This window comes from Spea bombifrons, chromosome 4 (genome assembly GCF_027358695.1).
Source record: "Spea bombifrons isolate aSpeBom1 chromosome 4, aSpeBom1.2.pri, whole genome shotgun sequence".
Lineage (NCBI taxonomy): Eukaryota > Metazoa > Chordata > Amphibia > Anura > Pelobatidae > Spea > Spea bombifrons.
Window position 1 is genome coordinate 14,365,944 of NC_071090.1, and position 8,699 is coordinate 14,374,642.

Here is an 8,699-nt window from a genome sequence, read left to right on the forward strand (position 1 = left end):
GTCTTGAAAAAACTGAAGCTCTCGATATTGCTCCGGAAGAGCAGTCTTGTGTCTTGCCTTCTGCATAAACTTATCTTTGAGCTCGTAGAAATGAATCTTAAGGATGACATCTCGTGGGGGTGATCCTTGCAGCGTTTTAGGACGAGGCAATCTATGAATACGGTCGATTTTGACCTCCACAGACGCGGGAAGCTCCAACACCGAGCAGAACAACGTGGTGGCATAGGTAAGTAAATCTTCCGAGGCAACATCCTCGGGTATACCGCGGATACGCAAATTTTTCCGACGAGAACGATCCTCCAAGTCGCTAAGCTTTAGACGCAGAAAGTCCACTTCATCCTGTAGAGAATTACACGTGTCGACCACAGAGTTGTGTGCCGACGTGAACTCCTCCATCTTGTCTTCAAGATGCGCAGTGCGGCCTCCAAGCTCTCGGATGTCTTTCTGAATTTCAGAGAGAGCGTCTGTCATATCATGCTTGACTTTTAGGCGCATCTCATCGAGTAGCAATTTCATAGATGGTTAGAGCTTGATGTTCTGAATCTTCCGCTAAGGGCGAAGGAGATCGCTGAGCAGGAATAGCATCAAGGCCTTGTGGGGCATCTGAGTCCTCCTCTCCATCATGGATGACCGGCAAAGCACGGGAAGATGTCTTCCTCCTCGATTTGGACTCGAAAAAGGTAGGTATATTGTGAGGAGACGATTTAGCCTTGCCCGCAGACATCTCGGAAGCAATTATTGTCGAAAAATCAGAAGTCAGAACGAAAAAAAGAAATAAAAAGGGCCGTTGTATAAAATTGTTGGAGGAGCTCCACCACCATGCGTCCTACTCCATTGCCAGCCAAGCCACGCCCCCTAAGATGACCTCCTAGATCTTCCTGAGGACATAAGGGCAGATGAGGGAAGATGTACGAGAGGGGAAGGTTCCAAGATTGGGAAATATCGAGCCCCAGCGGCTGACCGGTAAGGGATAGAGAGAAATTCTCAACTCTCTTGTTCTGATGGGAGGCCAACCAACCCCATTTATCTGTGATAGAGAAAAACTTCTGGATGAAGACTCCACTCCCCGGGAAGGATAATCGGCTTGGGCATTGGTGGATCCCCAAACATGAACTGCCGACAGGTGCAATAAGTGAACTTCTGCCTATGTGCAGAACCTTGTTTGTTCACAAACAAGGCTGGCATCTGTAAACACAGTAGTCGATAGTGGAACTCTCCATGGCAATCCTCGGAGGACCTTTCCCCACACCCGGAGTCCACCAGCTCAGCGAAAGGAGCACCGATTGGCTTAGACAGACCTTCTTTGAAAGAGAGAAGAGACATGTCCCACTGACATGAGTCTGAAAAGGCCGCATGTGAGCCAGATCCCACAAACAGCAAACCAGGCAGAGGCCATAAGTGCCAGCAGTGACATTACATGACGGATGGAAACAAGCGGATGCCTTTGGGCCTGCCTGATGGGTTCTAGCAGCCTTAAATACTTTTCCTGGGGTAAAAAGGTCCTCGGAGAGTACAGAATCATGCCCGAAAACAGTCTAGGTCTGCTTGGGACCAGCTAGGATGTCTCCCAATTGATGATCCAACTGAGGTGCTTGATGAAGGAAGTGGCCTGGAGTAGACGGGAACGTAGAACACCAACCAGTCACCCAGGTAGTTAAATACCTTAACTCCTTGAAGTCTCAGAAAAGCCGTGACATCAGCTTTGTGATAACTAAAGAAATCTCTGGTGACTGTCTGATAGGGATGTGGAGGTGAGCATATTGAAGGTCGATGGAGACCATAAAATCTCTTCTGGATAAGATCTCTATGGTAGACTCCATTCAGAACCTGCTGTATCTGATAAAGCTGTTGACATGTTTGATCTATGACCAGCTTTTACTTCCCAGAGGCCCTGGCCACCATGAAGACCGGAGAGCAAGTGTCTGTGGAACGGGAACCAAATCCCGCTTGTGCCAAAAATTGTCGATAAGCTGAAGAAAACTGTCTTCTTGCTGGATCCTGAGGAGGACTTGAGACAATGAATGTGAGGAGGAAGAGCCAGTAGTTTGAGGGCAAACAAACTATAGATAGAGTCCAGGGATCTGAACTAATCTTAGCCCATTCATGGAAAAAGAAACAAAGCCTGCCTCCTACCAGTTTGAGTAGTTTGTCCCAAAAGGAACTGGATTGTTCCCTAATCCCTGAGTAACAGATTAGATTTGAATCTGGGAGGCACACTCCTTTGAGGAAGCCAATTTTATTATCTTGGAGAGAACCTCTGCAGTTTTCCAGTTAAGATCCAAACAGATCTTTCCCCTGAAAGGGAATGCCACAGAAGGTGCATCTTCCAGAAGAATTACTTTTCTTGGTAGCTTTAGCTACAGCAGCATCTACTTTAGGAGTTTCCAACAATTCCAAATCCTTTTGCTCAAATGGGAACATGTGCTTCGTTAGAAGAGGCAAATCTCCTGTTTGGATGTTTCCACTGCTCCGATATCATCACCGATAGGGAGACATGCACCGGGAAGGTTTTATTATTATTATTTTTTTTTAATATCTCCCTGGAAAGGGATGCTTAATCTTGCAGATTCAAAGTAGCTCTAACTGCAGAAGCTAGTTGTCCTGTTTCCTTCCACTGGAAAAAAAACGGAAATTTTTACTCACCGTAAATTCCTTTTTCCTTAATACAGTGGCAGTACGCTGGGTAATGTTCTTTTCTCGGGACAAGCTGATCTAAAGACAAAACAAACAATTAAGTGCCCCGTAACCCCTCCTCCTTACCCATAAAAACCGGGGCCGAACCGGAGGAAGACGGTAAGTAACAAGACAGACACCAAATAGCTTTATTATATAAGGGAGGGAAATTGGTACTGCCACTGTATTAAGGAAAAAGGAATTTACGGTGAGTAAAAATTTCCGTTTTTCCCAACATACAGTGGCAGTACGCTGGGATGTAGCAAGATCCCAGAAATGGGGGGGCCATATTAAGAGACCACCGCCTGGAGCACCTTACGCCCAAAATCCGCCGCAGAGGAGGAAAAGATGTCTAGCCGATAATGGTGCACGAAAGTGGAAAACGAGGACCAGGTAGCAGCCGTACAAATGTCCTCAGGAGAAGCCGCAGCTTTTTCAGCCCAGGAGGCCGCCATAGCCCGAGTAGAATGTGCCCTGATGGGCCATTGTAGAGTGAGACCACTAGAGTGGTAAGCCATGCGGAGGGCGTGCACCAGCCAACGAGAAATAGAAGCTTTAGAAACTGCTGACCCGGCCGACCGTCCAAAATATTTGATGAATAGCTGGTCTGAAGAACGGATGGAGGAGGTACGAGCAATATAAATTTCCAAAGCCCTCTTGACATCTAACGTGTGCCAAATCAATTCATCCGGAGAGGAAGGACACGGAAAAAAAGTAGGAAGGACCAAGGGCTGACTAATACTGGACCGGGAAATGACCTTAGGGAGAAAAGAAGGTTTAACATGGAGAACAACTTTATCTTCATGAAAAATTGTAAACTCCGGAGAGGATGAAAGCGCCTGGATTTCCCCAACTCTCCTAGCCGATGTAATAGCCACTAAAAAAAACTGTTTTCAGCGACAGAAACTTCATGGACACCTCCTCCAGAGGTTCAAAGGGAGCTGAACACAAGGCTCGAAGTACAATGGCAAGATCCCATGATGGAAACAAGGACCTCCTAGGAGGACGGCGAATAGTAGCGGCCTTAAAAAAACGTCTAAGCACGTGAGAGGCCAGATCTGAAAGAAAAAAATGACTAAGGGCCGAGATCTGCCCTTTAAGGGTCGAGACACTAAGGCCCAAAGTCAGACCTTCCCGTAAGAAACAAATGACGGAATTGATGGCAGGAGGAAAAATGGGAAGGTGCCTAGCGGTGCACCATCGAAGGAACTTGGTCCATACCCGAAAATAAATCTTGGACGTTGAACTCCGGACTGAAGTTAACAGAAAGTCTGCGACGTCCTCGTCCAAACCCTGGTCACTCAAGATCAGCCTTGCAACAGCCAGGCTGTCAAACGGAACATCTGAAGAAGTTCCAGGCGAAGGTCAATGTTCTCGAGAAGATGTGGAGAAACCGGAAGCTCCCAAAAGGTGATGGTCAACTGCCGGAGGAGGACAAACCAACCCCTGTTGGGCCAGTGTGGAAGGATGGCCAAGACCCTGGCCTTGTCGTGTCGGATTTTCAGCAGAACTCGAGGAATCAATGCCACTGGCGGGAAGATGTAGGCTAACCGGAAATTCCACACCATGGAAAGACCGTCCAAAAATTGCGGAAGATCCCATCGGTTGAGGGATGCGAACACCGGGACCTTGCGGTTCTTGCGAGTCGCCATCAAATCCACTTCCGGAAGACCGAAGCGTGACACCAGAGTGGAGAAGGTTTGAGGGGTCAAAGACCATTCTGTCTGTGACCATCTTGCTCTGCTTAAATCGTCCGCGATTAAATTGTAGCGACCTCTGATGTGCGTCGCCGAAATGTCCGTCAAATGAAGTTGGGCCCACTCCATAATAACTGCGCACAGGATCTGAAGACTCCGGATCCGCGTGCCGCCCTGCTTGTTGATATATGCGACGGCCGCTGCGTTGTCTGATTGGATCTTGACAGCTTGACCCTCTATCAATGATCTGAAGGCCAGGAGAGCCTGAAGAATTGCTTTTAGCTCTAGGAAATTTGAAGAGCGGACAGCATCTACTGGAGCCCAATCTCCTCTTCGAAAAAGGGAGCCCATATGGGCTCCCCATCCTCGGGCGGAGGCAACCGTGGTGATAAGAATCCAACTTCTGGGACGGAAAGAGAGTCCTCTGGCGAGATGGGACGACTGCTTCCACCAATTCAACTGGGAGAGAACCTGGCCACTTATAGTGAAGGACGTTTCCAGATCTTCTTCTTGCCTGGACCAGTTCGAGAGGATTTGCCATTGCAAGGGACGAAGTTGACACCTTGCCCAAGGAACCGCCGGGATGGCAGAGGTGAGAAGACCCAGAACGCTCATAGCCTTCCTGACAGAGCAAATTGGATTTCTTTGCAGAGACGAGATCTCTTGTTTTATCTTGAGGCGCTTGGAACGCGGAAGATAAACGCAAAGGGACATTGAGTCCACCAAAACCCCCAGAAAAAGAGTCCTGGAAGCGGGAATGAGGCAAGATTTTTTCTTGTTGATTAACCATCCGTGGAGTTCCAGAAACTTCATAGTAACGGAAAGGTCTGACAAAAGTTTCTCCCGGGAGGCCGCCATGATCAGCCAATCGTCCAGGTAAGGAATTATCGAGATATCTTGTTCTCTGAGATGAGCTGTCAAAGGACAAAGGATCTTTGTAAAAACTCTTGGGGCTGATGCCAGACCGAAAGGAAGGGCCTTGAACTGGAAATGATGCACCTTGTGATTGACGCGCAAAGCAAACCTCAGAAACTTCCTGGACGCTTCGGCAATCGGTACATGAAGATAAGCGTCTTTCAGGTCTAAGGTGACCATCAAATCTCCCTTCTTTAGCACCTGAGTGACTGAGGTGATACTCTCCATCCGGAAATGCTGGTAGGGAATACAGCGGTTTACTGACTTCAGGTCCAGAACCGGACGAAAGGAGCCATCCGGTTTTGGTACCAGAAACAACCGGGAATACACTCCTTGAAATCTTTGGTGAACGGGAACCTTCTCTATCACCGCTTTTCCCAGAAGCTTCATGCTTTCGGAAAAGAGAGACCAATTTTTCAGTTCTAAAGGGTAGGACGAAATCAGGAAGTGGTGGACCGGAGGCCGAAAGAACTCTATCCTGTAACCCCCCGAAATAATTTGACGAACCCACGGATTTTGTGTGGTCTGTTCCCAGGATAGGCTGAAGTGACGTAGGCGTCCTCCCACCTTGCAGTCAGAACTTTCTTTTATCCTGCTTTTTCGGCCGATCTTGGAATTTTTTATCTCCAAACGGCCCACTAAAATTCTGAGATCTGGAGGATTGGAAGACGGGTCTCGGGTTCTTATAAGGATATCTGCGGTTCCACCTTGGCCTTCGATCCTGAGGCAAAGCTCTTTTAGTATCCGAAATCTGCTTAATAAGATCCTCCAACGGAGCACCAAACAACTTCTTACTCTCTAAAGGTAAGTCACAAAGCGCAGATTTAGAAGCTGAATCCGCCGTCCAGGACCGTAACCAAAGGGCTCTGCGTGACATAGACGACAAGGCCATGTTCTTGGCTGATAGCTTAAGAGACTCCTGAGCTGAATCCACAAAAAAATCGTTGGAAAGCTTTAAATTCTTCAACAGTTTATTAATCTCTGAATCAGCATCATCCGCAAGACGATCCTGTAAAAGTTGAAGCCACATGTGCTGGGCCCTAGCCACTGCAGCACTAGACACTGCCACCTTGCATTGAGCTCCTGCCGCCTGGAACACCCGCCTGCAAGAAGTCTCTGCTCTCCTGTCCATAGGGTCTTTGAGCCCAGACACTTCACCGATGGGGAGAGTAGTCTTTTTGGAGAGCTGGGCCACCTGTATGTCCACTTTGGGGGGATCTTCCCAAGAATATTCCCCCTGAAGCCTAAACAACTGCTTAAAGCGTTTAGAAATGAAGGCTCTTTTTTCAGGGTGCTTCCATTCCCTGGCGATAAGGTCATCCACTTTAGGGAGTACAGGAAAACCTTTAACCTTCCCCACATCACCTACTAGGAGCATAAGAGCCACCTCCTTGGTGAACTTACGGAGATCCTGGGAGGGGAAAACCATCTCTTCCTCCGAACTATCACTAGAAGAACTAGAGGACTGGGAGACCTCACCCGAGGAAAGGTCTGAATGAGATGAAGACCTGGATCTCTTGCGCTTGTGTGTGGAATCCAACTTGACTCTCTCCTGAGATTGAGCTGCCGAAAATTGAAATGCCTCAAAAGTTTGCACCAAATTTTCCTGGAACCACCCGAGGAAGGATTGAAGGTCTTTGCGCTTCTCAGCAGCAAGTTGTTCAGCAGAGCAGGCATTGTACACCTTTTTCCTGCAGCCATCAGGCAGTGGAGTAGCGCATTCAGCACAAGACAAATGCTTAGCTTTGGAAGTGGCCTTTTTGGGAGCGGAAGCAGGTCTTTTATCCTTATCCGGATTCTCTGATGGTAACGGACTAGACATCTGATGAAAAAATAAAAAATGTATATTAAAATGGAATTTTTTTTTTTTTTTTTTTTTTTTTTTTTTAGGAGGGAAGAGGATAGGAAAGAGTCAAGATAAAGAAAATATCTTACCCTAACCTCCTCTGAACCGTGTGGGGGGGCTGGTGACACGGCTGCACTGTACTGTCAAAAGCTCCAGCAGACAGGCAAAGCGCTTAAATGCAATTTAAAATTGCCGCCCTCCGGAAGATCCGATTCGCGCATGCTCAGTAGCGCGATCGGATCTTCAGTGGAACGCAACGACACCCGGGCGTGCGTTCCACCTACACTGCGCATGCTCCCACTTCCTTGCTCAGAAAAGGAAGAAGCCATTACATCCTCCGTAACGCGGACCGCTACGGAGGGAAGCCTCTCTCTGCTCACCACCCGGGGAGCAATCGGAGGCAACGAAGACCCCCAGGCAGCAACCCGTGTGCCTCACCAGCTGCCGAGATGCCGAACTCCTATCCGGACCATTGAAACACCTGTCCGGACCGACGAAACACCTGTCCGTCCCTGCAAGGGACAAGAAAAGAACTGTCTTCCTCCGGTTCGGCCCCGGTTTTTATGGGTAAGGAGGAGGGGTTCCGGGGCACTTAATTGTTTGTTTTGTCTTTAGATCAGCTTGTCCCGAGAAAAGAACATTACCCAGCGTACTGCCACTGTATGTTGGGAAAAAATACATTTTCTTCCTTGAACCCCAATCCTCATATGAAGAAGGGCTTTATCGGAGGATTGGGGCAGAAAACATTCAGGATCCTTGTCTCATGAGGGAAGGATCATATTTAGGGAGACCCAGATACTGAGGTTGGGCTTGCTGAAAGATAGCCAGATTTAAAGCCCTTAATCTAGGCAGTTAACTCAGAGGTAGATGAATGGCTGGCTCTAATACAGGTATGACATAGGGAAGCCGAGGCATCATGCAGAGTCTTATGGCAAGAGGCACAGACTTTACGCTTAATCTTTCTAAGGGCTTTCCGTGGAGAAGGGTCAGCAGGGGGCTCAGAAGCTTTACCAGCCATAACACAAAATAAAGCCAAAAAAACCCTTAAACAGAAACTGTTTAGAGGTTGCTCACTTACCTTCTCCTCCAGCATTGTTTAAAAAGTCTGGCGTTCAAGTTTTGGCTTGCCGGTGTTTTAACCCTTTCGATTCTGCACAGCACCACAGGAGAGCTGCCGGGTCAAGCGGCCGAGTCACGCACCTTGGTAGCGCAAGCGACCGGCTCAACACAGTACCCCGCCACGGAACTTTGTATCACAGTTCCTTCCTGAGAGGCAGGAAACTAAACTGGGGATTTGGGGAGGTTCTGTATTGTATTTTTTATTATTATTATTATTTTTTATTTTTTTTAATAGGTTCCCTGCCATTCCTAAGGGGCGGAGACTCTCTCTCCTTAGTGCTACCTGGAATGGAAAGAAAAAAACCCCCCCAAAAAAACAGGGAGATTAGTCCTCCCTACCTGATGTAGGGCAGGAAAAAAAAAAAAAAAAACTGGGGCTACCTAGGAGGGGCTTTTAAGTGTTTGAGTCCTGCCCTCCGGTATGGAGGAGTCTATCTGCAGTGTTTGGA